Below are 7458 nucleotides of genomic sequence, written 5' to 3' on the forward strand. Positions count from 1 at the left end.
AAATGGACTCACTCTTTAAATACTTTCATATTTGACAAATATGAGTAATCTCAGTAACTTCATAATTTTTATTTCTTTACAAAATTGTGCATATGGATAATATCATGTCAATTCTTTAATTCTTCCTCAGGCACAAAGCTTAAAATAAGTATCACTGTATTGTCTATATATTTCTTCAAATTAATTGTCTCTGATTATTTGTCACTCTTTTCTGTTATGCCTGCTTCTATAGTCACACTATATTCCCTAAAAATGGCTTCTTCAATCACGTGAAAGTTTCTTCAATACACTCTTGTATTTCTCTACATAGAGAACTTGTTTTCGGGCTGGGAAAGTGGCTCAGTTGTAGAGCACTTGCCTTGCGTGACTGAGGCCCTGGGTTCGATTCATCAGCACCACATAAGCAAAAAGAAAAAAAGCTGGAATTGGAGCTAACCTTGAGCTGAAGAGCTGAGGGACAGCGCCCAGGCACAGAGTTCAGGCTCCACGATGGGAACCCTCCCCCCCAAAAAAAAAAACTTATTTTCAACATAACCATTTACTATTTTCCATTCTACTCTGGAAAAGCTCTTTCCTGGACTGAATTGTTACTCTATTTATTAATGCATGACCTTCAATAATCACATAACATTTCTGACTAGTTCCTCTTCCCTTCATCAGGTATTGTGATGTTACTTAATAAACACACAGAAGTGAAATGTAACCATATGTTAAACTACAAAGCTTCATTCTTTGGTATATTGTAGGCAACCAATAAATACATCTAGTTAAATCATCTTGGATTGTATTTGTCAGTGTGATAGAAATTTAGCACTAAGTTTCAAAAACTATGCTGAGTATGATATTAAAAAGAAATAATATTTTTATTAGTTAGGGTGTTTTTGTATTTTGTTGGTCATGCGGCCTGAACTCTGGGGCTGGGCAGTGTCCCTCAGCTCTTCAGCTCAAGGCTACCATTCTACCAATTGAGCCAGAGCACCACTTCCAGCTTTTTCTGCTTATATGGTGCTGAGGAATCAAACACAGGGCCTCATGTATGCAAGACAAGCACTCTACCACTGAGCCAACTTCCCAGCCCTTAATTAGGGTTGTTTAAGTGAGATGAATCATTACATAATCATTAATTATTCATTAATGTATTAACTTATATACTTCATTCTAATCATATAAAACAATTTCATACAAACTGGATGAATTCAATGACAAAAAGTTATTTCTTACTTTTGAAGCATATCTGTGGTTAATTGCAGAGGTAAGAAAGAAGACAATGGACCAAAATATGATACATTGTTTGAGGAAAGGATTACAGTTTATATCAATATTTGATCTAGACCTAAAAAATGTTGAGCAGGTAACACTAAAAGCTTCAGAAAGACATCATTAATAAGACTATGAAGGATAATCTTCAGATATGGGATGTAGGGTGAGAATGCAAATAACTTACTTAGGATTCCAGTCAAAATAATTTACAGTAGGCACTGAAAAATTTGAAATTGATACGAATCCTACCTGTATGCTGACAATAAATCACAATTTGCTCACAAAGCCCTTTCTGTGGTTTGCTTTTTGTTCCTGCTGATTGTTTTTTCTTAAAAAAGTGAAGTAAGTCAGGCCCAAGGAAACATAGGTCCCAAGGTTTCCCTTATTTGCAATATCTAGTATACGTATGAGTCAAGCGGAAAAGGTCAGATAATGTGATGTTAGGAAAACGAACCCTTAAATATGTATTTTAATGTTTTCGTTTCTTTCATGCATGTGTTTCTAACGCATTTATAAGATTATTTCTTTGTTGCTTTGCATGTCCCTCCCCCACAGTGTAACCCCCGCTTTCACTATATTTGATGTCAGTATAACATGTGGAGGAGATGGGGACAAACAAGTCGTTTAAGAATTCAGGTGGACCTGTTGCAACAATGAGAAGTACAAAATGTCATGTCAAAACCAGCTTTACAATGTTGGTGTGGGGGGGGGTAAGATTGGGTGGGGGGGAGAGGGGAGGCTAGGAAGGGAGGTGAAGGGTAAACAAAGGAGGAGGCTGCAATGCTTGGTAAGAAATGTATGCATTATCCTGCCCATGTAATTGTAGCCCCTCTGTACAGTATGTTCTCAAATAAAATAAAATAATATTAAAAAAAATAAAATATTAAAAAAAAAGAACCGGGGTCCATGTTCCTTTGTTATCTGTGACTCAGACAAATTTCAGTTTTAGTGAACTCAAAAAAATTTCATAAACTCATAAACTTTATCAAATCAACAATGCACACATTATACTTCACATTAAAGGATATAAACTAACACATCACCTATGAAAAATGGTTATTTCTGAAATCTATGTTGAAATAATTGAGTGCTGAATGTTACCTGAACTTGTTTTCCTATAGACACAAATTAATGAGTAAATAATTCATGAAAAGTCAACATACTTGAATGATTCATTATATTTGACGTAAATTTACACTTAAAATATATAAAATAAGACTAATGGCATAGGCATTCTATTTAATGATTTAAACCTGTTCACTTTTCAAATCAGAAATTAAGTGATGAAAAAGAAATAAGATCCTCAAAAGCAATTCTGAATATTTGCTTACAATTGCTGATTTTTTCACTTTGAAATATGTATGTTAAGATCACAGAGACCATTAACACCATGACATTGTTTCTCAAAATGTTTCCCTTCTCTCTTTATGATAAGCTTTATTTTCTTACAATCTGTGGTGAAGACTGCTTACTTGCATTATTTTTGTGAGGAACTAAGTTAGCATCTTGGCATTCCTATATTACAATCTATATCCTGGCCTCTGAAATAATTTCATTTAACATGAAGTACTTAGGATTTATCATAATGCTTATTTATTTTAATAAGTAATTTGACACACCTATATTTATCTGTTCAATAATGGCACAAAACATTGCATAGCTTTATAAGATAAATTAGAGAGCATGGCAAGTAGTCCACAGTAGATAATTTAGAATTGTTTTTAGAAAAAGTATAGAATCAAGGGTGCCAGCTCATATGTGTCATCCCAGCTACTCAGGAGGCTCAGATCAGAGGATGATCGTTTGAAGCTAAGCTGAACAGAAAAGTCTATGAGATTCTCATTTCTAATTAACCATCAAAATGCCATAAGTGAAATGTGACTTAAGTTGTAGTGTACCAGCTTTGATAGGATATACTTAAGTAAGAGGGAGAGATCCCAAATTCACACTAAAAGCTTGTACACACACACAAATAAAAAACAATGCAGCTGGGCGCCGGTGGCTCACGGCTGTAATCCTAGCTACTCAGGAGGCTGAGATCTGAGGATCGCGGTTCAAAGCCAGCCCGGGCAGGAGAGACCGTGAGACTCCTATCTCCAATAAACCACTAGAAAACCGGAAGTGGCGCTGTAGCTCCAGTGGTGAGCTCGCCTTGAGCTGAAGAGCTGAGGGACAAGCGCCCAGGACCAGAGTTCAAGCCCCACAACCACAAAAAAAAAAAAAAAAAAAAAAAAAAAAACAAGGCAAACACAAACCACAAAGACAGAATGTTACAAAATCATGCAAATATAGAGACACCTTTTTCTTATTTTTCTCCTTTAGGGTTAGTACATGTACTCTTATATAGGCTTTATTTTTCAGTTACTTATTCATTTGTACTTGTTAAGCTCTAGTCTTTTGTGGTAGGAACTCTTTTCTCAGGAAGGTTTACTAAGAAAATAATGGAATTCTACATTCTTACTGACAGTGTATAAATTTCAATATATTTTTCTTTCTTATTTTAATGTTTCTTTTAAAAGAAGCTACTTAAACCTTATCCAGGACACAGAGGATTTCGAACAGTTTGCACTGCTCTGTGATAATATTTAAATAATACGAACCATCTTGAACTTACTACAGAGCTATCAGGCTTGCAACTATTTAGAGGAAAGGTACAAGGATAGACTGTCCCAGAAAAGCTGCTTAATGAAACTTATTGTCATCTTGAGGGGCAGGGATAGCTAAGCAATTTAGCGAAACCAGGTATACAGTTCACAACTGTACTTACATATTATGTGTTAAAATATGTGGCTTCAAATTCATACATGTATAGATAAACATGCTTTGCAATAGCAAAATAAAGACTGAACCATCACTTACTGCATAGATAATGAGTAGGCATATAACTTTGCCATTGATGTGAAGCTGAGGTCAAAGGTTAATTAGATTGCCCTGGTATGTTTTCCTGATTCAGGATTTGTAAGGCCCTTGGAGAGAACTGATAACAACCTTTCAGAAACACTGATTACAAAGTAAGACGGATTGAATATTAATCACAGACTTTTTCCCAAGAGGCTCTAAAAAACAATAACTACCATTATTACATAAACAAAGCAGAGGGAAGTCAAGAATACTTTGGGGTTGGGGGAGTCAAGTAACTGTCTTTGAATATAATAATTAAGATGCACTTGGGTACAAGAATGCTAAGTTATGAGCATTACAAGGCACAACAATTTACAGTGTTTCTACGTGGAAAAGTGTATTGTTAAAGATGAGGTGAGATTTTAATCAATGCAAATGATAACTATTGAACTGTAAGCTAAAGACTCAGTTTAAAAAATACACTTTTCAAAAAAGTATTTATGTTACATAGGACTCATGAAATAAGAAGTGCACTTTTGGAATATGCCTGCATAGACATATGTATACCATAGAAAGTATCAATATGGTTATATTAAATAATAAAATAGCTAAGGTGTGAAAGATGATGTTTATATTTTTCATCTGAAGAAACACATCTGTATTGATAAAAGTACATAGTAATAAAAAATGGACTATTACTTTATTCATTTGTTTTCATGATTGTTTTACATAGAGAACAATCGTTCTAAGTAGGGAACCAGTGCTTCATAGCTGTAATCTTAAATACTCAGAAGGTTGAGATTTGAAGTTCATGGTTCAATGCCAGCTTGGACAGACAATTCAAGAGACTCATTATTTTCATTTAACTAAGGAAAAGTCAGAAGTGAAGGTGTGGCTCAAGAGTTTGAGCATCAAACTTGAAGGTAAAAAAAATTAAGCAAAATTGAATTCAAATTCCAGTATGGGAAAAAAAACACAAATTAAATTAAATTAAAAAGAACATAATGATGCACCCAGAATTAAAATGCCTTCCAAGAGCAAAATTATACGTATAATTTCAAGTTTTATGTACATTTAAAAATTATTTTCTTGAATATCATTAAATATCATTACATTTAACAAAATATTTTCAATGTAGTTTGGAGGGGTTTTTGAAATGTAAGAATTAACTTTCACGCCTATAAACCTCGCTAAACAGAACCCTGATATCTGAGGATTATGGTTCAAAGTTAGTCCAGACAAGAAATTCTATGAAATTCTTACCTCCAATTAACCTCCAGAACATGGGAAGGCATGCCTTGGCTTAAAGTGGTATAGTGCTAGCCTTAAGTGCAAGAGATGAGCAACAGCATCCAGGCTCTTTGATCAAGCTCGATGACTGAATAAAAAGGAATTACATTTCAGGATGTTTAATAAAACTTGAATAGAAACTTTTAATTTCATACATTTTACTTACAACACAGAATTTATTTAATACTTAACCACTAAATACTATGCATAAGACAATTCAATATAAAATGACTAAATTATATAGCTCTTTTGCACTGGATCTTAATGTTTTAATAGGAAATGGGCAAATAAATTTTATAGTACAATAGGACAACCCAGCCATAGAAACATTTAATGAATTAAGGATACCAGAAAATCAGCTAAGTCTAGTAGAAAAAATTGTTAAGGATACCCTTTATTTGAAAAATTGAACAGGTCAGGAAAAAGCACAAGGGATCTACTCAAAAGTGGAGAGTAGGACCAGAGCCAGATATTAACAGAAGTAATAGAAGAATTGTGAGTTACATTCTATCCCTGTTAAGCACAGCTTACATTTTAGATACATAATGCCAAATATTGGAAATTAGCCTGAAAGAAAATTAATAGATAACACTTTCACCCACTTAAAATTAAATTTTAATGCACAAATTAAGGAAAGCATTTCACAATGGAATTATATGTAATTCAAGAGGTACATTTCAAAATGCATTCATATAAAAAGAAGGAAGTATTTCATATTCACGTGACAATCTGTAGACACATTATTATTTTTAGTTTTGTGTATGTGTGTGTGTGTGTGTGTGTGTGTGTGTGTGTGTGTGTGTGTGTGTGTGTGTGTGTGTGTGTGTGTGAACAGAGGCTTGTACTCAGAGTCTGGGTGCTGTCCATTAGTGTTTTTACTCAAGGTTGGATCTATACTACATAAGCCACTCTTCCATTTCTTGCTTTGGTGTGGTTAAAAGAAGGTAGGAGCTCAGGATGCCTTAATCAAAAATCCTCATCTCAGTACAATAAGCAGCTAGGATTATAGGCTTGAATCATCAATATGAAGAAAATAAAGGGAGCTTTTTTTTCTTAATCTATGTTATGACTAGAAAGAAAAGTTTACTAGCAGATCTATAAGCGATTTTCTTTTTACTATCACAGGAGTTGTGTTACAGGAGTTTTCCTTTCTCAGCAAGAGATATATAGTCCAAGACCTTCAGTGCATAGTTGAAAGTGGATACCTCAGTCTACAGTTAATATTGCATGCTCTGTATGTTATATTTTTTCCTCTACATATTCAAGCTTAATGCCTTTTAAAAAAATTCTCAACAAAGGATTCATCACACACTGTGGTTATATTATTCGTAGTTTGAGGCTTGACAGTAAAACTAACACAGATTTCACTAAACAATTTCATGAATTCATTTTTTCCCAGAATTTGGCAATCTCAGTACAGAATTTGGACTTTCCTAGGAATGTCCTAATAGTTCATATATATAGAAAGGGAGAAAATAAAGCTATGCATTATATTGGCCCTAAGAATTTGACAAAAAAGAATATGTACTTGTACTTCAAATTACAGAGATAAGCTATGAGTCACATCTACTTTGTTCTCTTTCCAATAAATGCATATATATATATATGCTTAGTTATTATTGCTGAGATATTAAATTCCTATTAAGAACTTTTCACATACAGTTCTTTAGTGTATTCAAAGTGGGAACTTCAAATGTGTTTTGAGCAAATTACCAGATAGACAATCATTATTGACAACTGTACCTGATATATTATTCCAATGATATTATTACAATTGAATAATCCCACTAAAACAATAGAAGTGCATTTTATATCTGAGAGATATTCACTAATGGACAGGTAGCTTAAATGGTATTGTTGAACTATGTACAAAAATAGTTCCTTTTCTTGGCAAGATGGGGCAGGGTGGTGTAAATTATTGTACAATTAAAACCCTAAGGTCTTTTGTTTTTAAAGTTTCTTATTTAGTAGTCTTACAGCATGCCAGACTACATATTCTAAAATCTGAAAAAAATAAAAATATTGGTTCCAAGAATTTCATATAAGTTATATTGAGATACTTGGTAG

This window comes from Dipodomys merriami, unplaced genomic scaffold (assembly GCF_024711535.1).
Source record: "Dipodomys merriami isolate MVZ:Mamm:240054 unplaced genomic scaffold, mDipMer1.0.p SCAF_590, whole genome shotgun sequence".
In the NCBI taxonomy this organism is placed as follows: domain Eukaryota; kingdom Metazoa; phylum Chordata; class Mammalia; order Rodentia; family Heteromyidae; genus Dipodomys; species Dipodomys merriami.